Source organism: Chiloscyllium plagiosum, unplaced genomic scaffold, assembly GCF_037043375.1.
Source record: "Chiloscyllium plagiosum isolate Xiang-an unplaced genomic scaffold, Cpla_swu_hap1 HiC_scaffold_27, whole genome shotgun sequence".
NCBI lineage: Eukaryota > Metazoa > Chordata > Chondrichthyes > Orectolobiformes > Hemiscylliidae > Chiloscyllium > Chiloscyllium plagiosum.
In genome coordinates this window covers 59,892,562-59,919,886 of record NW_028270165.1, presented here as the reverse complement: position 1 = coordinate 59,919,886, position 27,325 = coordinate 59,892,562, and the positions used below count along the sequence as shown (strand labels likewise).

The 27,325-nt window shown below is 46.9% G+C and overlaps 9 non-coding genes across 9 annotated transcripts; all 9 read right to left on the bottom strand.

Annotated features, from left to right (window-relative positions):
* Positions 1-1,966: 1,966 nt before the first annotated feature.
* trnae-uuc (transfer RNA glutamic acid (anticodon UUC)) lies at positions 1,967-2,038 on the bottom strand. Its single transcript has one exon. It is a non-coding gene; the product is annotated as a tRNA-Glu (tRNA).
* Positions 2,039-4,506: 2,468 nt separating this feature from the next.
* Positions 4,507-4,580, bottom strand: trnan-guu (transfer RNA asparagine (anticodon GUU)). Its single transcript has one exon. It is a non-coding gene; the product is annotated as a tRNA-Asn (tRNA).
* A 2,445-nt stretch (positions 4,581-7,025) lies between these two features.
* trnae-uuc (transfer RNA glutamic acid (anticodon UUC)) lies at positions 7,026-7,097 on the bottom strand. The gene has a single exon. It is a non-coding gene; the product is annotated as a tRNA-Glu (tRNA).
* A 2,469-nt stretch (positions 7,098-9,566) lies between these two features.
* Positions 9,567-9,640, bottom strand: trnan-guu (transfer RNA asparagine (anticodon GUU)). The gene has a single exon. It is a non-coding gene; the product is annotated as a tRNA-Asn (tRNA).
* Positions 9,641-12,083: 2,443 nt separating this feature from the next.
* Positions 12,084-12,155, bottom strand: trnae-uuc (transfer RNA glutamic acid (anticodon UUC)). The gene has a single exon. It is a non-coding gene; the product is annotated as a tRNA-Glu (tRNA).
* A 2,467-nt stretch (positions 12,156-14,622) lies between these two features.
* Positions 14,623-14,696, bottom strand: trnan-guu (transfer RNA asparagine (anticodon GUU)). Its single transcript has one exon. It is a non-coding gene; the product is annotated as a tRNA-Asn (tRNA).
* A 4,983-nt stretch (positions 14,697-19,679) lies between these two features.
* Positions 19,680-19,753, bottom strand: trnan-guu (transfer RNA asparagine (anticodon GUU)). The gene has a single exon. It is a non-coding gene; the product is annotated as a tRNA-Asn (tRNA).
* A 2,443-nt stretch (positions 19,754-22,196) lies between these two features.
* On the bottom strand, positions 22,197-22,268 carry trnae-uuc (transfer RNA glutamic acid (anticodon UUC)). Its single transcript has one exon. It is a non-coding gene; the product is annotated as a tRNA-Glu (tRNA).
* A 4,985-nt stretch (positions 22,269-27,253) lies between these two features.
* On the bottom strand, positions 27,254-27,325 carry trnae-uuc (transfer RNA glutamic acid (anticodon UUC)). The gene has a single exon. It is a non-coding gene; the product is annotated as a tRNA-Glu (tRNA).

Sequence of the window (27,325 nt, the reverse complement as noted above, 5' to 3'; positions counted from 1 at the left end):
GTATAAAGGGGTGTCAGAGTCCCTCCATTCCAGTCAATGCCAGTTGTCGGGCAGATGCAGCAGGCAATGAGCGAGGCAAGTGGTATATTACGAAGAGGAATTCAGTTCAGAAGTGGGGTCATTGAACATATTCAAGGGTAAATTCATCTGAGTTTTGAACAACAAAGAAGTGGATTGTTATGGGGGGAGGTAAGAAAATGGTTTTAAGACCAGTACAGGTCAGTCACAGAGTATGACAGCACTGAACAGACCCTTCATCCAACTCGTCCATGCTGAGTATGTTCTCAAACTAAACTCGTCCCACCTACCAGTGTTTGCCCATAAACCTTCGAACCTTTCATATTCATGTACTTATCCAAACGTTGTAACTCTGCGTGTATAAAATCATGAGGGATATGGATAGGATAAATAGACAAAGTCTTTTTCCCTGGGGTGGGGGAGTCCAGTACGAGAGGGCATGGGTTTAGCATTAGAGGGGAAAGATACAAAAGAGATCTAAGGGGCAACGTTTTCACGCAGAGGATTGTACGTTTATTGAATGAACTGCCAGAGGAAGTGGTGAAGTCTAGTACGATTGCAACATTTAAAAGGCATTTGGTTAGGTGTATGAATAGGAAGGGTTTGGAGGGATATGGGGCCGTGCGCTGTCAGGTGGGACTAGATTGTTTTGGGATAGTTGGTCGGCATGGACAAGTTGGACCAAACAGTCTGTTTCTGTGCTGTACATCTCTATGACTCTATGACTTCTTCTGGACATTCATTCTGCACTCAGGCCACTCTCTTAAAAAACGATCCTTGTCCTGTCTTTATAAAATCTTTCTCTACTCACCTCAAAATATTTGCTCCCTGATCCTGAAAACCCCAGCTGAGGGAAAGGACATCTGCTGTTCACCTCATCCGTATCCCTCATGATTTTATAATCCTCTATATGCAGTGTGTAGTGGCTCATTGAAATAATGTCCTGATGCAGCTTCGTTTGTGGGTGTTGGGATGATTGCTTCTGTGGTTAAGCACTTGGTTTGCGTGTGTTGTTTTTCTGTAGACGCTAGTTTGAAGTTCACTGTTGAGTGTTCGCTCTACTGTGACATCTAAGAATGGCACTTTGTTGTTGTTCTCCTCCTCTTCAAACCAGGAGCCCCACTCAGGCCATAGTCTCACTACTTGGAATACCAATATACAGACTAGTCAAAGGCCTCCACTGAAGACTAGAACACCAAGTCGAAGATTCACGCCACTCCATTTATTCCATCCAAGAATTCCTGAACACCAAAGACACTCAGTTAGAAGAGGATGGAATAATGATGTCCTTTGACATAACAGCCCTGTTCACATCCATGAACATCAACGTGGCCAAAGAAAACTGGAGACACTACTCGAAGAACCAAAGACACAAATACAGCACCAACTTCATCAGCAAAGATAGCACTATCCAGCTCGTGGAACTGTGCCTTAACCACCCACTTCATATTCAGTAACAAGCCTCAAACAAATCAACGAAACACCCATGAAACCACAAGTATCAGGATTCCTAGCAGAAGCAATAATGCAGTCTCAAACCAACAGCCCTTCCAACGATCCAAACCAAACTTTGTGTCCGCCACAGTGATGACACTTTTGTCATCAAAAAATGAAGTAAATTAGAGGAAACCTACAACACCATCAACAATATCCTTACTGGCATAAAATTCACAAAAGAGGAGAACAACAACAAAGTGCCATTCCTAGATGTCACAGTAGAGCGAGCAGTCAATGGTAAATTCAAAACAGCGTCGACAGGAAAACAACACACACGAATCAAGTACATAGCTACAGAAGCAATGATCCCTACACATAAAAACAAGCTGAATCAGGACACTATTTCAACGAGGCACGACACACTGCAGTAGCCAGTAACGACGAAGGCCAATAAGGAACGATACAGCGCATTTAAGGAGAATGGGTAGGCAAACGATTCACAGAGAAACACTTCCCTGACCGGGAATCGAACCCGGGCCGCAGCGGTGAAAGCGCCGAATCCTAACCACTAGACCACCAGGGAGACAGCAGTGCCACCTCACAGCTCTAATGTAAATTGCTTCCCTGCCCGGAAATCGAACCTGGGCCACGATCGTGAGAAGGCTTCCACCAATGTCATTGCTTGTATCCATTGCTCCCGATGCGGTCTCCTCTACATTGGGGAGACTGGAGACTCCTCGCAGTGTCAAGTCACAGCGCTTGAGGGAACATCTCCACGACACCCGCAGCAATCAACCCCATCACCCTCCGGCCCAACATTTCAACCCCCCTCCCACTCTGCCGAGAACATGCAGGTCCTGGGCCTCCTCCATCGCCGCTCACTCCCCACCCGATGCCTGAAGGAAGCACGCCCACCTTTCGCCTCGGATAAATTCAACCCCAGGACATCAATGTGGACTTCACCAGTTTCCTCATTTCCCCTCCCCCCACCTTACCTCAGTTCCAATCTTCCAGCTCAGCGCTGTCCTCATGACCTGTCCTACCTGCCAATCTCCCTTCTCAACTGTTCGCTCCACCCTCCTCTCTGACCTGTCACCTCCATCCCCACCCCCATTCACCTATTGTACTCTTTGCTACCTTCGGCCCAGCACCCCCCAATTTATCTCGCCATCCCTGGAAGCGTCCTGCCTCTATTCCTGATGAAGGGCTTAAGCCCGAAATGTCGATTTTCCTGCTCCTCGGAAGCTGTCTGACCTGCTGTGCCTTTCCAGTACCACTCTGATCTAAACTCTGGTTTCCAGCATCTGCAGTCCCCACTTTTGCCTACCCAATAAACCCAGTGTGACGATTTCACATCAACAAACTGACACTAGCAGACACAACGTCTGCAGAAACCCTAGCCACATTACTTTACATTAAAGACATCTGTGAAATGATTTCCAGATAACTCAACCCTCTCAGCATTAAACAACGGCTAGTGAACCTTAAATACCCTATACAAACAACCCGCAAACGAATGTTATTTACAAAATACCATACAAGGAAATACATGAACTCTGCCGCACAGTTCTCTGTGGCAAGAAATGCTGGGATGAGATAAGGAAGATTTTTTCAGCCAAAACGAATCGGCACTAACTGGACAGCCATTTAAAATCAACGCTGTCAGGCCAGGATGGAAGACCGGAAGGGATAAGCAGTGTTCTTATTTCCTGAAGATTTACAAAGCTGAGACTGGGTTTTGGCGTTTCTTCCCTTTCCACTCCCAGGAGCCGCAGTGGTTGGGGCGGTGAGTTGGGGAAAGTGAAATGTGCCCGTGAGCAGCGTGTGGGGCTCTTTCAGCTTCCCCTCCTCTGACAGCGCTGTGACGTGACTCTGATGTTCTCAGGGACACTTACTGACGCGAGACAGTGAAAAGAGTCTCGTTCCTGCAGATCAGGAATTCAAACCGTATGCCGGCTTCAGGACAATGAGAAAGATTAATTGGGGTGTGTGAAGAAGCTGTGAGCTGCATTTCAAACATGTAGGTGGAGTCACATGCGTCATCCATTGCGCCCCTGGCACTGTGCGGACCTGACGCCGCCATGCTGCAGAGTTCTGACGTTATACGGACATGCACAGCAATGGGAACATTCACAAGGTGAACAGCCAAAGATAATCACCATCACTGCTTCCCTTCCATCGACCCAACTTTGTGAAGCAGTATCTTTCACTGGCAAATAAAACACCTTTGTCCTCAGGTGCCTGCCTCATTTCGACCACGACTTCACGCCCCTCACTGTTCTAGTCTCATTTCCAAACACTTGGCTCATATCCTCAAAAGCAGCTCTGGGGATATCTGCTTGTTCCACCCTGACAGGCAGTGGGTTGCAGATTCCCGATCAGTCCCAATGTGATTGAAATATTTAAACCCCTCCACTGATTTGCATCTTTAAAAATCCGTGAAACAATCTCCCTTTCTTTCTGACGACAGTTCTCAACTGTAGTCGGCAGGGTTCACACCTGCGTGGGGAACCCGCAATGGATTTCATGTCCATCGCATTCACCACTCTGCCCACCAATACAGAACCACACTGACAGCTTCATTTCGCAGGTCTCTCTGCCCGTGGAGCTGAGAAAGAGTAAATCATTGCAGAGTTTGTTTGAATCCAATCACTTCACAGTTTTCGAAAGGGTTAAATATCTGCAAATGGCGATTCTGGGTGCTTCATCCCGAAAGATGAAATGGACGTTCAGTTAAAAGCAAAACCAGAAATTGCAGGAGCAACTCAGCAGGTCAGGCAGCATCTGTAGAAAGAGAATCAGAGACATTTCAGAACTTTTTTTACCTCATCCAGGAACATCCAAAACTACTGAGTTGCTCCAGCAGTTTCGCTTTCTGTCTCGGACTGTCAGCATCCGCATTCCTTTACGTTAGAAATTCAATCAATTCAGAAACCCCTTTGTGCTTCCTCAGTGGAAAAGATTTCCGTTTGGGAAACATTTTCCTGACACCATTAAAAACGCGCATCTTTGCAGCCAAGAAAGCAGTAGGAGCGTGAACAGCAAACGCCCCGTCTCCGGGTGGTCTCGAACCACCAACCTTCCGGTTAACAGCCGAACGCGCTGACCAATTGCGCCACAGAGACAGGTCCGCCCAGCGCCCGCACAGTCTCGTTGAGGAAGCTACTATTCAATTAACAATTTAACCTTCCCGCCCAGAATTACCATTGTCTTCTATCAGTTCAAACACGGCGAATACTGCAGAAAGCCAACGGGTCGAGCTGCATCCGTGGAAAGGTAAACAGAGCCGACGTTTTGAGTGTGCTACCGTTTTTGTTCAGAACTCAGTGTTTTGCCTCTTCCCGAAGTTGGTCCAGGTCTGTATCTCAATTGGCAAACACATGGCAAGTGCAGTGCCGCAATGTGAAGTTATCGCCTTGGCTGTTTAAAAAAAAAAGCAGTGCATTGTTTAAATGGTGATATATTGGAATGTGGAGAAAGTGAGGACTAGAGGTGAAAGTCGAAAAATGTGGCACTGGAAAAGCAGAACAGGTCAGGCAGCATCTGAGGAGCAGGACAGTGAACGTTTCGGGCACAAGCCCTTCATCAGGAATGATGTGTGGATGTATAAAGGGGTGTCAGAGTCCCTCCATTCCAGTCAATGCCAGTTGTCGGGCAGATGCAGCAGGCAATGAGCGAGGCAAGTGGTATATTACGAAGAGGAATTCAGTTCAGAAGTGGGGTCATTGAACATATTCAAGGGTAAATTCATCTGAGTTTTGAACAACAAAGAAGTGGATTGTTATGGGGGGAGGTAAGAAAATGGTTTTAAGACCAGTACAGGTCAGTCACAGAGTCAGACAGCACTGAACAGACCCTTCATCCAACTCGTCCATGCTGAGTATGTTCTCAAACTAAACTCGTCCCACCTACCAGTGTTTGCCCATAAACCTTCGAACCTTTCATATTCATGTACTTATCCAAACGTTGTAACTCTGCGTGTATAAAATCATGAGGGGTATGGATAGGATAAATAGACAAAGTCTTTTTCCCTGGGGTGGGGGAGTCCAGTACGAGAGGGCATGGGTTTAGCATTAGAGGGGAAAGATACAAAAGAGATCTAAGGGGCAACGTTTTCACGCAGAGGATTGTACGTTTATTGAATGAACTGCCAGAGGAAGTGGTGAAGTCTAGTACGATTGCAACATTTAAAAGGCATTTGGTTAGGTGTATGAATAGGAAGGGTTTGGAGGGATATGGGGCCGTGCGCTGTCAGGTGGGACTAGATTGTTTTGGGATAGTTGGTCGGCATGGACAAGTTGGACCAAACAGTCTGTTTCTGTGCTGTACATCTCTATGACTCTATGACTTCTTCTGGACATTCATTCTGCACTCAGGCCACTCTCTTAAAAAACGATCCTTGTCCTGTCTTTATAAAATCTTTCTCTACTCACCTCAAAATATTTGCTCCCTGATCCTGAAAACCCCAGCTGAGGGAAAGGACACCTGCTGTTCACCTCATCCGTATCCCTCATGATTTTATAATCCTCTATATGCAGTGTGTAGTGGCTCATTGAAATAATGTCCTGATGCAGCTTCGTTTGTGGGTGTTGGGATGATTGCTTCTGTGGTTAAGCACTTGGTTTGCGTGTGTTGTTTTTCTGTAGACGCTAGTTTGAAGTTCACTGTTGAGTGTTCGCTCTACTGTGACATCTAAGAATGGCACTTTGTTGTTGTTCTCCTCCTCTTCAAACCAGGAGCCCCCCTCAGGCCATAGTCTCACTACTTGGAATACCAATATACAGACTAGTCAAAGGCCTCCACTGAAGACTAGAACACCAAGTCGAAGATTCACGCCACTCCATTTATTCCATCCAAGAATTCCTGAACACCAAAGACACTAAGTTAGAAGAGGATGGAATAATGATGTCCTTTGACATAACAGCCCTGTTCACATCCATGAACATCAACGTGGCCAAAGAAAACTGGAGACACTACTCGAAGAACCAAAGACACAAATACAGCACCAACTTCATCAGCAAAGATAGCACTATCCAGCTCGTGGAACTGTGCCTTAACCACCCACTTCATATTCAGTAACAAGCCTCAAACAAATCAACGAAACACCCATGAAACCACAAGTATCAGGATTCCTAGCAGAAGCAATAATGCAGTCTCAAACCAACAGCCCTTCCAACGATCCAAACCAAACTTTGTGTCCGCCACAGTGATGACACTTTTGTCATCAAAAAATGAAGTAAATTAGAGGAAACCTACAACACCATCAACAATATCCTTACTGGCATAAAATTCACAAAAGAGGAGAACAACAACAAAGTGCCATTCCTAGATGTCACAGTAGAGCGAGCAGTCAATGGTAAATTCAAAACAGCGTCGACAGGAAAACAACACACACGAATCAAGTACTTAGCTACAGAAGCAATGATCCCTACACATAAAAACAAGCTGAATCAGGACACTATTTCAACGAGGCACGACACACTGCAGTAGCCAGTAACGACGAAGGCCAATAAGGAACGATACAGCGCATTTAAGGAGAATGGGTAGGCAAACGATTCACAGAGAAACACTGCCCTGACCGGGAATCGAACCCGGGCCGCAGCGGTGAAAGCGCCGAATCCTAACCACTAGACCACCAGGGAGACAGCAGTGCCACCTCACAGCTCTAATGTAAATTGCTTCCCTGCCCGGAAATCGAACCTGGGCCACGATCGTGAGAAGGCTTCCACCAATGTCATTGCTTGTATCCATTGCTCCCGATGCGGTCTCCTCTACATTGGGGAGACTGGAGACTCCTCACAGTGTCAAGTCACAGCGCTTGAGGGAACATCTCCACGACACCCGCAGCAATCAACCCCATCACCCTCCGGCCCAACATTTCAACCCCCCTCCCACTCTGCCGAGAACATGCAGGTCCTGGGCCTCCTCCATCGCCGCTCACTCCCCACCCGATGCCTGAAGGAAGCACGCCCACCTTTCGCCTCGGATAAATTCAACCCCAGGACATCAATGTGGACTTCACCAGTTTCCTCATTTCCCCTCCCCCCACCTTACCTCAGTTCCAATCTTCCAGCTCAGCGCTGTCCTCATGACCTGTCCTACCTGCCAATCTCCCTTCTCAACTGTTCGCTCCACCCTCCTCTCTGACCTGTCACCTCCATCCCCACCCCCATTCACCTATTGTACTCTTTGCTACCTTCGGCCCAGCACCCCCCAATTTATCTCGCCATCCCTGGAAGCGTCCTGCCTCTATTCCTGATGAAGGGCTTAAGCCCGAAATGTCGATTTTCCTGCTCCTCGGAAGCTGTCTGACCTGCTGTGCCTTTCCAGTACCACTCTGATCTAAACTCTGGTTTCCAGCATCTGCAGTCCCCACTTTTGCCTACCCAATAAACCCAGTGTGACGATTTCACATCAACAAACTGACACTAGCAGACACAACGTCTGCAGAAACCCTAGCCACATTACTTTACATTAAAGACATCTGTGAAATGATTTCCAGATAACTCAACCCTCTCAGCATTAAACAACGGCTAGTGAACCTTAAATACCCTATACAAACAACCCGCAAACGAATGTTATTTACAAAATACCATACAAGGAAATACATGAACTCTGCCGCACAGTTCTCTGTGGCAAGAAATGCTGGGATGAGATAAGGAAGATTTTTTTCAGCCAAAACGAATCGGCACTAACTGGACAGCCATTTAAAATCAACGCTGTCAGGCCAGGATGGAAGACCGGAAGGGATAATCAGTTTTCTTATTTCCTGAAGATTTACAAAGCTGAGACTGGGTTTTGGCGTTTCTTCCCTTTCCACTCCCAGGAGCCGCAGTGGTTGGGGCGGTGAGTTGGGGAAAGTGAAATGTGCCCGTGAGCAGCGTGTGGGGCTCTTTCAGCTTCCCCTCCTCTGACAGCGCTGTGACGTGACTCTGATGTTCTCAGGGACACTTACTGACGCGAGACAGTGAAAAGAGTCTCGTTCCTGCAGATCAGGAATTCAAACCGTATGCCGGCTTCAGGACAATGAGAAAGATTAATTGGGGTGTGTGAAGAAGCTGTGAGCTGCATTTCAAACATGTAGGTGGAGTCACATGCGTCATCCATTGCGCCCCTGGCACTGTGCGGACCTGACGCCGCCATGCTGCAGAGTTCTGACGTTATACGGACATGCACAGCAATGGGAACATTCACAAGGTGAACAGCCAAAGATAATCACCATCACTGCTTCCCTTCCATCGACCCAACTTTGTGAAGCAGTATCTTTCACTGGCAAATAAAACACCTTTGTCCTCAGGTGCCTGCCTCATTTCGACCACGACTTCACGCCCCTCACTGTTCTAGTCTCATTTCCAAACACTTGGCTCATATCCTCAAAAGCAGCTCTGGGGATATCTGCTTGTTCCACCCTGACAGGCAGTGGGTTGCAGATTCCCGATCAGTCCCAATGTGATTGAAATATTTAAACCCCTCCACTGATTTGCATCTTTAAAAATCCGTGAAACAATCTCCCTTTCTTTCTGACGACAGTTCTCAACTGTAGTCGGCAGGGTTCACACCTGCGTGGGGAACCCGCAATGGATTTCATGTCCATCGCATTCACCACTCTGCCCACCAATACAGAACCACACTGACAGCTTCATTTCGCAGGTCTCTCTGCCCGTGGAGCTGAGAAAGAGTAAATCATTGCAGAGTTTGTTTGAATCCAATCACTTCACAGTTTTCGAAAGGGTTAAATATCTGCAAATGGCGATTCTGGGTGCTTCATCCCGAAAGATGAAATGGACGTTCAGTTAAAAGCAAAACCAGAAATTGCAGGAGCAACTCAGCAGGTCAGGCAGCATCTGTAGAAAGAGAATCAGAGACATTTCAGAACTTTTTTTACCTCATCCAGGAACATCCAAAACTACTGAGTTGCTCCAGCAGTTTCGCTTTCTGTCTCGGACTGTCAGCATCCGCATTCCTTTACGTTAGAAATTCAATCAATTCAGAAACCCCTTTGTGCTTCCTCAGTGGAAAAGATTTCCGTTTGGGAAACATTTTCCTGACACCATTAAAAACGCGCATCTTTGCAGCCAAGAAAGCAGTAGGAGCGTGAACAGCAAACGCCCCGTCTCCGGGTGGTCTCGAACCACCAACCTTCCGGTTAACAGCCGAACGCGCTGACCAATTGCGCCACAGAGACAGGTCCGCCCAGCGCCCGCACAGTCTCGTTGAGGAAGCTACTATTCAATTAACAATTTAACCTTCCCGCCCAGAATTACCATTGTCTTCTATCAGTTCAAACACGGCGAATACTGCAGAAAGCCAACGGGTCGAGCTGCATCCGTGGAAAGGTAAACAGAGCCGACGTTTTGAGTGTGCTACCGTTTTTGTTCAGAACTCAGTGTTTTGCCTCTTCCCGAAGTTGGTCCAGGTCTGTATCTCAATTGGCAAACACATGGCAAGTGCAGTGCCGCAATGTGAAGTTATAGCCTTGGCTGTTTAAAAAAAAGCAGTGCATTGTTTAAATGGTGATATATTGGAATGTGGAGAAAGTGAGGACTAGAGGTGAAAGTCGAAAAATGTGGCACTGGAAAAGCAGAACAGGTCAGGCAGCATCTGAGGAGCAGGACAGTGAACGTTTCGGGCACAAGCCCTTCATCAGGAATGATGTGTGGATGTATAAAGGGGTGTCAGAGTCCCTCCATTCCAGTCAATGCCAGTTGTCGGGCAGATGCAGCAGGCAATGAGCGAGGCAAGTGGTATATTACGAAGAGGAATTCAGTTCAGAAGTGGGGTCATTGAACATATTCAAGGGTAAATTCATCTGAGTTTTGAACAACAAAGAAGTGGATTGTTATGGGGGGAGGTAAGAAAATGGTTTTAAGACCAGTACAGGTCAGTCACAGAGTCAGACAGCACTGAACAGACCCTTCATCCAACTCGTCCATGCTGAGTATGTTCTCAAACTAAACTCGTCCCACCTACCAGTGTTTGCCCATAAACCTTCGAACCTTTCATATTCATGTACTTATCCAAACGTTGTAACTCTGCGTGTATAAAATCATGAGGGGTATGGATAGGATAAATAGACAAAGTCTTTTTCCCTGGGGTGGGGGAGTCCAGTACGAGAGGGCATGGGTTTAGCATTAGAGGGGAAAGATACAAAAGAGATCTAAGGGGCAACGTTTTCACGCAGAGGATTGTACGTTTATTGAATGAACTGCCAGAGGAAGTGGTGAAGTCTAGTACGATTGCAACATTTAAAAGGCATTTGGTTAGGTGTATGAATAGGAAGGGTTTGGAGGGATATGGGGTCGTGCGCTGTCAGGTGGGACTAGATTGTTTTGGGATAGTTGGTCGGCATGGACAAGTTGGACCAAACAGTCTGTTTCTGTGCTGTACATCTCTATGACTCTATGACTTCTTCTGGACATTCATTCTGCACTCAGGCCACTCTCTTAAAAAACGATCCTTGTCCTGTCTTTATAAAATCTTTCTCTACTCACCTCAAAATATTTGCTCCCTGATCCTGAAAACCCCAGCTGAGGGAAAGGACACCTGCTGTTCACCTCATCCGTATCCCTCATGATTTTATAATCCTCTATATGCAGTGTGTAGTGGCTCATTGAAATAATGTCCTGATGCAGCTTCGTTTGTGGGTGTTGGGATGATTGCTTCTGTGGTTAAGCACTTGGTTTGCGTGTGTTGTTTTTCTGTAGACGCTAGTTTGAAGTTCACTGTTGAGTGTTCGCTCTACTGTGACATCTAAGAATGGCACTTTGTTGTTGTTCTCCTCCTCTTCAAACCAGGAGCCCCCCTCAGGCCATAGTCTCACTACTTGGAACACCAATATACAGACTAGTCAAAGGCCTCCACTGAAGACTAGAACACCAAGTCGAAGATTCACGCCACTCCATTTATTCCATCCAAGAATTCCTGAACACCAAAGACACTCAGTTAGAAGAGGATGGAATAATGATGTCCTTTGACATAACAGCCCTGTTCACATCCATTAACATCAACGTGGCCAAAGAAAACTGGAGACACTACTCGAAGAACCAAAGACACAAATACAGCACCAACTTCATCAGCAAAGATAGCACTATCCAGCTCGTGGAACTGTGCCTTAACCACCCACTTCATATTCAGTAACAAGCCTCAAACAAATCAACGAAACACCCATGAAACCACAAGTATCAGGATTCCTAGCAGAAGCAATAATGCAGTCTCAAACCAACAGCCCTTCCAACGATCCAAACCAAACTTTGTGTCCGCCACAGTGATGACACTTTTGTCATCAAAAAATGAAGTAAATTAGAGGAAACCTACAACACCATCAACAATATCCTTACTGGCATAAAATTCACAAAAGAGGAGAACAACAACAAAGTGCCATTCCTAGATGTCACAGTAGAGCGAGCAGTCAATGGTAAATTCAAAACAGCGTCGACAGGAAAACAACACACACGAATCAAGTACTTAGCTACAGAAGCAATGATCCCTACACATAAAAACAAGCTGAATCAGGACACTATTTCAACGAGGCACGACACACTGCAGTAGCCAGTAACGACGAAGGCCAATAAGGAACGATACAGCGCATTTAAGGAGAATGGGTAGGCAAACGATTCACAGAGAAACACTTCCCTGACCGGGAATCGAACCCGGGCCGCAGCGGTGAAAGCGCCGAATCCTAACCACTAGACCACCAGGGAGACAGCAATGCCACCTCACAGCTCTAATGTAAATTGCTTCCCTGCCCGGAAATCGAACCTGGGCCACGATCGTGAGAAGGCTTCCACCAATGTCATTGCTTGTATCCATTGCTACCGATGCGGTCTCCTCTACATTGGGGAGACTGGAGACTCCTCGCAGTGTCAAGTCACAGCGCTTGAGGGAACATCTCCACGACACCCGCAGCAATCAACCCCATCACCCTCCGGCCCAACATTTCAACCCCCCTCCCACTCTGCCGAGAACATGCAGGTCCTGGGCCTCCTCCATCGCCGCTCACTCCCCACCCGATGCCTGAAGGAAGCACGCCCACCTTTCGCCTCGGATAAATTCAACCCCAGGACATCAATGTGGACTTCACCAGTTTCCTCATTTCCCCTCCCCCCACCTTACCTCAGTTCCAATCTTCCAGCTCAGCGCTGTCCTCATGACCTGTCCTACCTGCCAATCTCCCTTCTCAACTGTTCGCTCCACCCTCCTCTCTGACCTGTCACCTCCATCCCCACCCCCATTCACCTATTGTACTCTTTGCTACCTTCGGCCCAGCACCCCCCAATTTATCTCGCCATCCCTGGAAGCGTCCTGCCTCTATTCCTGATGAAGGGCTTAAGCCCGAAATGTCGATTTTCCTGCTCCTCGGAAGCTGTCTGACCTGCTGTGCCTTTCCAGTACCACTCTGATCTAAACTCTGGTTTCCAGCATCTGCAGTCCCCACTTTTGCCTACCCAATAAACCCAGTGTGACGATTTCACATCAACAAACTGACACTAGCAGACACAACGTCTGCAGAAACCCTAGCCACATTACTTTACATTAAAGACATCTGTGAAATGATTTCCAGATAACTCAACCCTCTCAGCATTAAACAACGGCTAGTGAACCTTAAATACCCTATACAAACAACCCGCAAACGAATGTTATTTACAAAATACCATACAAGGAAATACATGAACTCTGCCGCACAGTTCTCTGTGGCAAGAAATGCTGGGATGAGATAAGGAAGATTTTTTCAGCCAAAACGAATCGGCACTAACTGGACAGCCATTTAAAATCAACGCTGTCAGGCCAGGATGGAAGACCGGAAGGGATAATCAGTTTTCTTATTTCCTGAAGATTTACAAAGCTGAGACTGGGTTTTGGCGTTTCTTCCCTTTCCACTCCCAGGAGCCGCAGTGGTTGGGGCGGTGAGTTGGGGAAAGTGAAATGTGCCCGTGAGCAGCGTGTGGGGCTCTTTCAGCTTCCCCTCCTCTGACAGCGCTGTGACGTGACTCTGATGTTCTCAGGGACACTTACTGACGCGAGACAGTGAAAAGAGTCTCGTTCCTGCAGATCAGGAATTCAAACCGTATGCCGGCTTCAGGACAATGAGAAAGATTAATTGGGGTGTGTGAAGAAGCTGTGAGCTGCATTTCAAACATGTAGGTGGAGTCACATGCGTCATCCATTGCGCCCCTGGCACTGTGCGGACCTGACGCCGCCATGCTGCAGAGTTCTGACGTTATACGGACATGCACAGCAATGGGAACATTCACAAGGTGAACAGCCAAAGATAATCACCATCACTGCTTCCCTTCCATCGACCCAACTTTGTGAAGCAGTATCTTTCACTGGCAAATAAAACACCTTTGTCCTCAGGTGCCTGCCTCGTTTCGACCACGACTTCACGCCCCTCACTGTTCTAGTCTCATTTCCAAACACTTGGCTCATATCCTCAAAAGCAGCTCTGGGGATATCTGCTTGTTCCACCCTGACAGGCAGTGGGTTGCAGATTCCCGATCAGTCCCAATGTGATTGAAATATTTAAACCCCTCCACTGATTTGCATCTTTAAAAATCCGTGAAACAATCTCCCTTTCTTTCTGACGACAGTTCTCAACTGTAGTCGGCAGGGTTCACACCTGCGTGGGGAACCCGCAATGGATTTCATGTCCATCGCATTCACCACTCTGCCCACCAATACAGAACCACACTGACAGCTTCATTTCGCAGGTCTCTCTGCCCGTGGAGCTGAGAAAGAGTAAATCATTGCAGAGTTTGTTTGAATCCAATCACTTCACAGTTTTCGAAAGGGTTAAATATCTGCAAATGGCGATTCTGGGTGCTTCATCCCGAAAGATGAAATGGACGTTCAGTTAAAAGCAAAACCAGAAATTGCAGGAGCAACTCAGCAGGTCAGGCAGCATCTGTAGAAAGAGAATCAGAGACATTTCAGAACTTTTTTTACCTCATCCAGGATATCCAAAACTACTGAGTTGCTCCAGCAGTTTCGCTTTCTGTCTCGGACTGTCAGCATCCGCATTCCTTTACGTTAGAAATTCAATCAATTCAGAAACCCCTTTGTGCTTCCTCAGTGGAAAAGATTTCCGTTTGGGAAACATTTTCCTGACACCATTAAAAACGCGCATCTTTGCAGCCAAGAAAGCAGTAGGAGCGTGAACAGCAAACGCCCCGTCTCCGGGTGGTCTCGAACCACCAACCTTCCGGTTAACAGCCGAACGCGCTGACCAATTGCGCCACAGAGACAGGTCCGCCCAGCGCCCGCACAGTCTCGTTGAGGAAGCTACTATTCAATTAACAATTTAACCTTCCCGCCCAGAATTACCATTGTCTTCTATCAGTTCAAACACGGCGAATACTGCAGAAAGCCAACGGGTCGAGCTGCATCCGTGGAAAGGTAAACAGAGCCGACGTTTTGAGTGTGCTACCGTTTTTGTTCAGAACTCAATGTTTTGCCTCTTCCCGAAGTTGGTCCAGGTCTGTATCTCAATTGGCAAACACATGGCAAGTGCAGTGCCGCAATGTGAAGTTATAGCCTTGGCTGTTTAAAAAAAAGCAGTGCATTGTTTAAATGGTGATATATTGGAATGTGGAGAAAGTGAGGACTAGAGGTGAAAGTCGAAAAATGTGGCACTGGAAAAGCAGAACAGGTCAGGCAGCATCTGAGGAGCAGGACAGTGAACGTTTCGGGCACAAGCCCTTCATCAGGAATGATGTGTGGATGTATAAAGGGGTGTCAGAGTCCCTCCATTCCAGTCAATGCCAGTTGTCGGGCAGATGTAGCAGGCAATGAGCGAGGCAAGTGGTATATTACGAAGAGGAATTCAGTTCAGAAGTGGGGTCATTGAACATATTCAAGGGTAAATTCATCTGAGTTTTGAACAACAAAGAAGTGGATTGTTATGGGGGGAGGTAAGAAAATGGTTTTAAGACCAGTACAGGTCAGTCACAGAGTATGACAGCACTGAACAGACCCTTCATCCAACTCGTCCATGCTGAGTATGTTCTCAAACTAAACTCGTCCCACCTACCAGTGTTTGCCCATAAACCTTCGAACCTTTCATATTCATGTACTTATCCAAACGTTGTAACTCTGCGTGTATAAAATCATGAGGGGTATGGATAGGATAAATAGACAAAGTCTTTTTCCCTGGGGTGGGGGAGTCCAGTACGAGAGGGCATGGGTTTAGCATTAGAGGGGAAAGATACAAAAGAGATCTAAGGGGCAACGTTTTCACGCAGAGGATTGTACGTTTATTGAATGAACTGCCAGAGGAAGTGGTGAAGTCTAGTACGATTGCAACATTTAAAAGGCATTTGGTTAGGTGTATGAATAGGAAGGGTTTGGAGGGATATGGGGTCGTGCGCTGTCAGGTGGGACTAGATTGTTTTGGGATAGTTGGTCGGCATGGACAAGTTGGACCAAACAGTCTGTTTCTGTGCTGTACATCTCTATGACTCTATGACTTCTTCTGGACATTCATTCTGCACTCAGGCCACTCTCTTAAAAAACGATCCTTGTCCTGTCTTTATAAAATCTTTCTCTACTCACCTCAAAATATTTGCTCCCTGATCCTGAAAACCCCAGCTGAGGGAAAGGACACCTGCTGTTCACCTCATCCGTATCCCTCATGATTTTATAATCCTCTATATGCAGTGTGTAGTGGCTCATTGAAATAATGTCCTGATGCAGCTTCGTTTGTGGGTGTTGGGATGATTGCTTCTGTGGTTAAGCACTTGGTTTGCGTGTGTTGTTTTTCTGTAGACGCTAGTTTGAAGTTCACTGTTGAGTGTTCGCTCTACTGTGACATCTAAGAATGGCACTTTGTTGTTGTTCTCCTCCTCTTCAAACCAGGAGCGCCCCTCAGGCCATAGTCTCACTACTTGGATCACCAATATACAGACTAGTCAAAGGCCTCCACTGAAGACTAGAACACCAAGTCGAAGATTCACGCCACTCCATTTATTCCATCCAAGAATTCCTGAACACCAAAGACACTCAGTTAGAAGAGGATGGAATAATGATGTCCTTTGACATAACAGCCCTGTTCACATCCATTAACATCAACGTGGCCAAAGAAAACTGGAGACACTACTCGAAGAACCAAAGACACAAATACAGCACCAACTTCATCAGCAAAGATAGCACTATCCAGCTCGTGGAACTGTGCCTTAACCACCCACTTCATATTCAGTAACAAGCCTCAAACAAATCAACGAAACACCCATGAAACCACAAGTATCAGGATTCCTAGCAGAAGCAATAATGCAGTCTCAAACCAACAGCCCTTCCAACGATCCAAACCAAACTTTGTGTCCGCCACAGTGATGACACTTTTGTCATCAAAAAATGAAGTAAATTAGAGGAAACCTACAACACCATCAACAATATCCTTACTGGCATAAAATTCACAAAAGAGGAGAACAACAACAAAGTGCCATTCCTAGATGTCACAGTAGAGCGAGCAGTCAATGGTAAATTCAAAACAGCGTCGACAGGAAAACAACACACACGAATCAAGTACTTAGCTACAGAAGCAATGATCCCTACACATAAAAACAAGCTGAATCAGGACACTATTTCAACGAGGCACGACACACTGCAGTAGCCAGTAACGACGAAGGCCAATAAGGAACGATACAGCGCATTTAAGGAGAATGGGTAGGCAAACGATTCACAGAGAAACACTGCCCTGACCGGGAATCGAACCCAGGCCGCAGTGGTGAAAGCGCCGAATCCTAACCACTAGACCACCAGGGAGACAGCAATGCCACCTCACAGCTCTAATGTAAATTGCTTCCCTGCCCGGAAATCGAACCTGGGCCACGATCGTGAGAAGGCTTCCACCAATGTCATTGCTTGTATCCATTGCTCCCGATGCGGTCTCCTCTACATTGGGGAGACTGGAGACTCCTCGCAGTGTCAAGTCACAGCGCTTGAGGGAACATCTCCACGACACCCGCAGCAATCAACCCCATCACCCTCCGGCCCAACATTTCAACCCCCCTCCCACTCTGCCGAGAACATGCAGGTCCTGGGCCTCCTCCATCGCCGCTCACTCCCCACCCGATGCCTGAAGGAAGCACGCCCACCTTTCGCCTCGGATAAATTCAACCCCAGGACATCAATGTGGACTTCACCAGTTTCCTCATTTCCCCTCCCCCCACCTTACCTCAGTTCCAATCTTCCAGCTCAGCGCTGTCCTCATGACCTGTCCTACCTGCCAATCTCCCTTCTCAACTGTTCGCTCCACCCTCCTCTCTGACCTGTCACCTCCATCCCCACCCCCATTCACCTATTGTACTCTTTGCTACCTTCGGCCCAGCACCCCCCAATTTATCTCGCCATCCCTGGAAGCGTCCTGCCTCTATTCCTGATGAAGGGCTTAAGCCCGAAATGTCGATTTTCCTGCTCCTCGGAAGCTGTCTGACCTGCTGTGCCTTTCCAGTACCACTCTGATCTAAACTCTGGTTTCCAGCATCTGCAGTCCCCACTTTTGCCTACCCAATAAACCCAGTGTGACGATTTCACATCAACAAACTGACACTAGCAGACACAACGTCTGCAGAAACCCTAGCCACATTACTTTACATTAAAGACATCTGTGAAATGATTTCCAGATAACTCAACCCTCTCAGCATTAAACAACGGCTAGTGAACCTTAAATACCCTATACAAACAACCCGCAAACGAATGTTATTTACAAAATACCATACAAGGAAATACATGAACTCTGCCGCACAGTTCTCTGTGGCAAGAAATGCTGGGATGAGATAAGGAAGATTTTTTCAGCCAAAACGAATCGGCACTAACTGGACAGCCATTTAAAATCAACGCTGTCAGGCCAGGATGGAAGACCGGAAGGGATAAGCAGTGTTCTTATTTCCTGAAGATTTACAAAGCTGAGACTGGGTTTTGGCGTTTCTTCCCTTTCCACTCCCAGGAGCCGCAGTGGTTGGGGCGGTGAGTTGGGGAAAGTGAAATGTGCCCGTGAGCAGCGTGTGGGGCTCTTTCAGCTTCCCCTCCTCTGACAGCGCTGTGACGTGACTCTGATGTTCTCAGGGACACTTACTGACGCGAGACAGTGAAAAGAGTCTCGTTCCTGCAGATCAGGAATTCAAACCGTATGCCGGCTTCAGGACAATGAGAAAGATTAATTGGGGTGTGTGAAGAAGCTGTGAGCTGCATTTCAAACATGTAGGTGGAGTCACATGCGTCATCCATTGCGCCCCTGGCACTGTGCGGACCTGACGCCGCCATGCTGCAGAGTTCTGACGTTATACGGACATGCACAGCAATGGGAACATTCACAAGGTGAACAGCCAAAGATAATCACCATCACTGCTTCCCTTCCATCGACCCAACTTTGTGAAGCAGTATCTTTCACTGGCAAATAAAACACCTTTGTCCTCAGGTGCCTGCCTCATTTCGACCACGACTTCACGCCCCTCACTGTTCTAGTCTCATTTCCAAACACTTGGCTCATATCCTCAAAAGCAGCTCTGGGGATATCTGCTTGTTCCACCCTGACAGGCAGTGGGTTGCAGATTCCCGATCAGTCCCAATGTGATTGAAATATTTAAACCCCTCCACTGATTTGCATCTTTAAAAATCCGTGAAACAATCTCCCTTTCTTTCTGACGACAGTTCTCAACTGTAGTCGGCAGGGTTCACACCTGCGTGGGGAACCCGCAATGGATTTCATGTCCATCGCATTCACCACTCTGCCCACCAATACAGAACCACACTGACAGCTTCATTTCGCAGGTCTCTCTGCCCGTGGAGCTGAGAAAGAGTAAATCATTGCAGAGTTTGTTTGAATCCAATCACTTCACAGTTTTCGAAAGGGTTAAATATCTGCAAATGGCGATTCTGGGTGCTTCATCCCGAAAGATGAAATGGACGTTCAGTTAAAAGCAAAACCAGAAATTGCAGGAGCAACTCAGCAGGTCAGGCAGCATCTGTAGAAAGAGAATCAGAGACATTTCAGAACTTTTTTTACCTCATCCAGGAACATCCAAAACTACTGAGTTGCTCCAGCAGTTTCGCTTTCTGTCTCGGACTGTCAGCATCCGCATTCCTTTACGTTAGAAATTCAATCAATTCAGAAACCCCTTTGTGCTTCCTCAGTGGAAAAGATTTCCGTTTGGGAAACATTTTCCTGACACCATTAAAAACGCGCATCTTTGCAGCCAAGAAAGCAGTAGGAGCGTGAACAGCAAACGCCCCGTCTCCGGGTGGTCTCGAACCACCAACCTTCCGGTTAACAGCCGAACGCGCTGACCAATTGCGCCACAGAGACAGGTCCGCCCAGCGCCCGCACAGTCTCGTTGAGGAAGCTACTATTCAATTAACAATTTAACCTTCCCGCCCAGAATTACCATTGTCTTCTATCAGTTCAAACACGGCGAATACTGCAGAAAGCCAACGGGTCGAGCTGCATCCGTGGAAAGGTAAACAGAGCCGACGTTTTGAGTGTGCTACCGTTTTTGTTCAGAACTCAGTGTTTTGCCTCTTCCCGAAGTTGGTCCAGGTCTGAATCTCAATTGGCAAACACATGGCAAGTGCAGTGCCGCAATGTGAAGTTATAGCCTTGGCTGTTTAAAAAAAAGCAGTGCATTGTTTAAATGGTGATATATTGGAATGTGGAGAAAGTGAGGACTAGAGGTGAAAGTCGAAAAATGTGGCACTGGAAAAGCAGAACAGGTCAGGCAGCATCTGAGGAGCAGGACAGTGAACGTTTCGGGCACAAGCCCTTCATCAGGAATGATGTGTGGATGTATAAAGGGGTGTCAGAGTCCCTCCATTCCAGTCAATGCCAGTTGTCGGGCAGATGTAGCAGGCAATGAGCGAGGCAAGTGGTATATTACGAAGAGGAATTCAGTTCAGAAGTGGGGTCATTGAACATATTCAAGGGTAAATTCATCTGAGTTTTGAACAACAAAGAAGTGGATTGTTATGGGGGGAGGTAAGAAAATGGTTTTAAGACCAGTACAGGTCAGTCACAGAGTATGACAGCACTGAACAGACCCTTCATCCAACTCGTCCATGCTGAGTATGTTCTCAAACTAAACTCGTCCCACCTACCAGTGTTTGCCCATAAACCTTCGAACCTTTCATATTCATGTACTTATCCAAACGTTGTAACTCTGCGTGTATAAAATCATGAGGGGTATGGATAGGATAAATAGACAAAGTCTTTTTCCCTGGGGTGGGGGAGTCCAGTACGAGAGGGCATGGGTTTAGCATTAGAGGGGAAAGATACAAAAGAGATCTAAGGGGCAACGTTTTCACGCAGAGGATTGTACGTTTATTGAATGAACTGCCAGAGGAAGTGGTGAAGTCTAGTACGATTGCAACATTTAAAAGGCATTTGGTTAGGTGTATGAATAGGAAGGGTTTGGAGGGATATGGGGTCGTGCGCTGTCAGGTGGGACTAGATTGTTTTGGGATAGTTGGTCGGCATGGACAAGTTGGACCAAACAGTCTGTTTCTGTGCTGTACATCTCTATGACTCTATGACTTCTTCTGGACATTCATTCTGCACTCAGGCCACTCTCTTAAAAAACGATCCTTGTCCTGTCTTTATAAAATCTTTCTCTACTCACCTCAAAATATTTGCTCCCTGATCCTGAAAACCCCAGCTGAGGGAAAGGACACCTGCTGTTCACCTCATCCGTATCCCTCATGATTTTATAATCCTCTATATGCAGTGTGTAGTGGCTCATTGAAATAATGTCCTGATGCAGCTTCGTTTGTGGGTGTTGGGATGATTGCTTCTGTGGTTAAGCACTTGGTTTGCGTGTGTTGTTTTTCTGTAGACGCTAGTTTGAAGTTCACTGTTGAGTGTTCGCTCTACTGTGACATCTAAGAATGGCACTTTGTTGTTGTTCTCCTCCTCTTCAAACCAGGAGCCCCCCTCAGGCCATAGTCTCACTACTTGGAACACCAATATACAGACTAGTCAAAGGCCTCCACTGAAGACTAGAACACCAAGTCGAAGATTCACGCCACTCCATTTATTCCATCCAAGAATTCCTGAACACCAAAGACACTCAGTTAGAAGAGGATGGAATAATGATGTCCTTTGACATAACAGCCCTGTTCACATCCATTAACATCAACGTGGCCAAAGAAAACTGGAGACACTACTCGAAGAACCAAAGACACAAATACAGCACCAACTTCATCAGCAAAGATAGCACTATCCAGCTCGTGGAACTGTGCCTTAACCACCCACTTCATATTCAGTAACAAGCCTCAAACAAATCAACGAAACACCCATGAAACCACAAGTATCAGGATTCCTAGCAGAAGCAATAATGCAGTCTCAAACCAACAGCCCTTCCAACGATCCAAACCAAACTTTGTGTCCGCCACAGTGATGACACTTTTGTCATCAAAAAATGAAGTAAATTAGAGGAAACCTACAACACCATCAACAATATCCTTACTGGCATAAAATTCACAAAAGAGGAGAACAACAACAAAGTGCCATTCCTAGATGTCACAGTAGAGCGAGCAGTCAATGGTAAATTCAAAACAGCGTCGACAGGAAAACAACACACACGAATCAAGTACTTAGCTACAGAAGCAATGATCCCTACACATAAAAACAAGCTGAATCAGGACACTATTTCAACGAGGCACGACACACTGCAGTAGCCAGTAACGACGAAGGCCAATAAGGAACGATACAGCGCATTTAAGGAGAATGGGTAGGCAAACGATTCACAGAGAAACACTTCCCTGACCGGGAATCGAACCCGGGCCGCAGCGGTGAAAGCGCCGAATCCTAACCACTAGACCACCAGGGAGACAGCAATGCCACCTCACAGCTCTAATGTAAATTGCTTCCCTGCCCGGAAATCGAACCTGGGCCACGATCGTGAGAAGGCTTCCACCAATGTCATTGCTTGTATCCATTGCTCCCGATGCGGTCTCCTCTACATTGGGGAGACTGGAGACTCCTCGCAGTGTCAAGTCACAGCGCTTGAGGGAACATCTCCACGACACCCGCAGCAATCAACCCCATCACCCTCCGGCCCAACATTTCAACCCCCCTCCCACTCTGCCGAGAACATGCAGGTCCTGGGCCTCCTCCATCGCCGCTCACTCCCCACCCGATGCCTGAAGGAAGCACGCCCACCTTTCGCCTCGGATAAATTCAACCCCAGGACATCAATGTGGACTTCACCAGTTTCCTCATTTCCCCTCCCCCCACCTTACCTCAGTTCCAATCTTCCAGCTCAGCGCTGTCCTCATGACCTGTCCTACCTGCCAATCTCCCTTCTCAACTGTTCGCTCCACCCTCCTCTCTGACCTGTCACCTCCATCCCCACCCCCATTCACCTATTGTACTCTTTGCTACCTTCGGCCCAGCACCCCCCAATTTATCTCGCCATCCCTGGAAGCGTCCTGCCTCTATTCCTGATGAAGGGCTTAAGCCCGAAATGTCGATTTTCCTGCTCCTCGGAAGCTGTCTGACCTGCTGTGCCTTTCCAGTACCACTCTGATCTAAACTCTGGTTTCCAGCATCTGCAGTCCCCACTTTTGCCTACCCAATAAACCCAGTGTGACGATTTCACATCAACAAACTGACACTAGCAGACACAACGTCTGCAGAAACCCTAGCCACATTACTTTACATTAAAGACATCTGTGAAATGATTTCCAGATAACTCAACCCTCTCAGCATTAAACAACGGCTAGTGAACCTTAAATACCCTATACAAACAACCCGCAAACGAATGTTATTTACAAAATACCATACAAGGAAATACATGAACTCTGCCGCACAGTTCTCTGTGGCAAGAAATGCTGGGATGAGATAAGGAAGATTTTTTCAGCCAAAACGAATCGGCACTAACTGGACAGCCATTTAAAATCAACGCTGTCAGGCCAGGATGGAAGACCGGAAGGGATAAGCAGTGTTCTTATTTCCTGAAGATTTACAAAGCTGAGACTGGGTTTTGGCGTTTCTTCCCTTTCCACTCCCAGGAGCCGCAGTGGTTGGGGCGGTGAGTTGGGGAAAGTGAAATGTGCCCGTGAGCAGCGTGTGGGGCTCTTTCAGCTTCCCCTCCTCTGACAGCGCTGTGACGTGACTCTGATGTTCTCAGGGACACTTACTGACGCGAGACAGTGAAAAGAGTCTCGTTCCTGCAGATCAGGAATTCAAACCGTATGCCGGCTTCAGGACAATGAGAAAGATTAATTGGGGTGTGTGAAGAAGCTGTGAGCTGCATTTCAAACATGTAGGTGGAGTCACATGCGTCATCCATTGCGCCCCTGGCACTGTGCGGACCTGACGCCGCCATGCTGCAGAGTTCTGACGTTATACGGACATGCACAGCAATGGGAACATTCACAAGGTGAACAGCCAAAGATAATCACCATCACTGCTTCCCTTCCATCGACCCAACTTTGTGAAGCAGTATCTTTCACTGGCAAATAAAACACCTTTGTCCTCAGGTGCCTGCCTCATTTCGACCACGACTTCACGCCCCTCACTGTTCTAGTCTCATTTCCAAACACTTGGCTCATATCCTCAAAAGCAGCTCTGGGGATATCTGCTTGTTCCACCCTGACAGGCAGTGGGTTGCAGATTCCCGATCAGTCCCAATGTGATTGAAATATTTAAACCCCTCCACTGATTTGCATCTTTAAAAATCCGTGAAACAATCTCCCTTTCTTTCTGACGACAGTTCTCAACTGTAGTCGGCAGGGTTCACACCTGCGTGGGGAACCCGCAATGGATTTCATGTCCATCGCATTCACCACTCTGCCCACCAATACAGAACCACACTGACAGCTTCATTTCGCAGGTCTCTCTGCCCGTGGAGCTGAGAAAGAGTAAATCATTGCAGAGTTTGTTTGAATCCAATCACTTCACAGTTTTCGAAAGGGTTAAATATCTGCAAATGGCGATTCTGGGTGCTTCATCCCGAAAGATGAAATGGACGTTCAGTTAAAAGCAAAACCAGAAATTGCAGGAGCAACTCAGCAGGTCAGGCAGCATCTGTAGAAAGAGAATCAGAGACATTTCAGAACTTTTTTTACCTCATCCAGGAACATCCAAAACTACTGAGTTGCTCCAGCAGTTTCGCTTTCTGTCTCGGACTGTCAGCATCCGCATTCCTTTACGTTAGAAATTCAATCAATTCAGAAACCCCTTTGTGCTTCCTCAGTGGAAAAGATTTCCGTTTGGGAAACATTTTCCTGACACCATTAAAAACGCGCATCTTTGCAGCCAAGAAAGCAGTAGGAGCGTGAACAGCAAACGCCCCGTCTCCGGGTGGTCTCGAACCACCAACCTTCCGGTGAACAGGCGAACGCGCTGACCAATTGCGCCACAGAGACAGGTACGCCCAGCGCCCGCACAGTCTCGTTGAGGAAGCTACTATTCAATTAACAATTTAACCTTCCCGCCCAGAATTACCATTGTCTTCTATCAGTTCAAACACGGCGAATACTGCAGAAAGCCAACGGGTCGAGCTGCATCCGTGGAAAGGTAAACAGAGCCGACGTTTTGAGTGTGCTACCGTTTTTGTTCAGAACTCAGTGTTTTGCCTCTTCCCGAAGTTGGTCCAGGTCTGTATCTCAATTGGCAAACACATGGCAAGTGCAGTGCCGCAATGTGTTGTTATAGCCTTGGCTGTTTAAAAAAAAGCAGTGCATTGTTTAAATGGTGATATATTGGAATGTGGAGAAAGTGAGGACTAGAGGTGAAAGTCGAAAAATGTGGCACTGGAAAAGCAGAACAGGTCAGGCAGCATCTGAGGAGCAGGACAGTGAACGTTTCGGGCACAAGCCCTTCATCAGGAATGATGTGTGGATGTATAAAGGGGTGTCAGAGTCCCTCCATTCCAGTCAATGCCAGTTGTCGGGCAGATGCAGCAGGCAATGAGCGAGGCAAGTGGTATATTACGAAGAGGAATTCAGTTCAGAAGTGGGGTCATTGAACATATTCAAGGGTAAATTCATCTGAGTTTTGAACAACAAAGAAGTGGATTGTTATGGGGGGAGGTAAGAAAATGGTTTTAAGACCAGTACAGGTCAGTCACAGAGTATGACAGCACTGAACAGACCCTTCATCCAACTCGTCCATGCTGAGTATGTTCTCAAACTAAACTCGTCCCACCTACCAGTGTTTGCCCATAAACCTTCGAACCTTTCATATTCATGTACTTATCCAAACGTTGTAACTCTGCGTGTATAAAATCATGAGGGGTATGGATAGGATAAATAGACAAAGTCTTTTTCCCTGGGGTGGGGGAGTCCAGTACGAGAGGGCATGGGTTTAGCATTAGAGGGGAAAGATACAAAAGAGATCTAAGGGGCAACGTTTTCACGCAGAGGATTGTACGTTTATTGAATGAACTGCCAGAGGAAGTGGTGAAGTCTAGTACGATTGCAACATTTAAAAGGCATTTGGTTAGGTGTATGAATAGGAAGGGTTTGGAGGGATATGGGGCCGTGCGCTGTCAGGTGGGACTAGATTGTTTTGGGATAGTTGGTCGGCATGGACAAGTTGGACCAAACAGTCTGTTTCTGTGCTGTACATCTCTATGACTCTATGACTTCTTCTGGACATTCATTCTGCACTCAGGCCACTCTCTTAAAAAACGATCCTTGTCCTGTCTTTATAAAATCTTTCTCTACTCACCTCAAAATATTTGCTCCCTGATCCTGAAAACCCCAGCTGAGGGAAAGGACACCTGCTGTTCACCTCATCCGTATCCCTCATGATTTTATAATCCTCTATATGCAGTGTGTAGTGGCTCATTGAAATAATGTCCTGATGCAGCTTCGTTTGTGGGTGTTGGGATGATTGCTTCTGTGGTTAAGCACTTGGTTTGCGTGTGTTGTTTTTCTGTAGACGCTAGTTTGAAGTTCACTGTTGAGTGTTCGCTCTATTGTGACATCTAAGAATGGCACTTTGTTGTTGTTCTCCTCCTCTTCATACCAGGAGCCCCCCTCAGGCCATAGTCTCACTACTTGGAACACCAATATACAGATTAGTCAAAGGCCTCCACTGAAGACTAGAACACCAAGTCGAAGATTCACGCCACTCCATTTATTCCATCCAAGAATTCCTGAACACCAAAGACACTAAGTTAGAAGAGGATGGAATAATGATGTCCTTTGACATAACAGCCCTGTTCACATCCATTAACATCAACGTGGCCAAAGAAAACTGGAGACACTACTCGAAGAACCAAAGACACAAATACAGCACCAACTTCATCAGCAAAGATAGCACTATCCAGCTCGTGGAACTGTGCCTTAACCACCCACTTCATATTCAGTAACAAGCCTCAAACAAATCAACGAAACACCCATGAAACCACAAGTATCAGGATTCCTAGCAGAAGCAATAATGCAGTCTCAAACCAACAGCCCTTCCAACGATCCAAACCAAACTTTGTGTCCGCCACAGTGATGACACTTTTGTCATCAAAAAATGAAGTAAATTAGAGGAAACCTACAACACCATCAACAATATCCTTACTGGCATAAAATTCACAAAAGAGGAGAACAACAACAAAGTGCCATTCCTAGATGTCATAGTAGAGCGAGCAGTCAATGGTAAATTCAAAACAGCGTCGACAGGAAAACAACACACACGAATCAAGTACTTAGCTACAGAAGCAATGATCCCTACACATAAAAACAAGCTGAATCAGGACACTATTTCAACGAGGCACGACACACTGCAGTAGCCAGTAACGACGAAGGCCAATAAGGAACGATACAGCGCATTTAAGGAGAATGGGTAGGCAAACGATTCACAGAGAAACACTTCCCTGACCGGGAATCGAACCCGGGCCGCAGCGGTGAAAGCGCCGAATCCTAACCACTAGACCACCAGGGA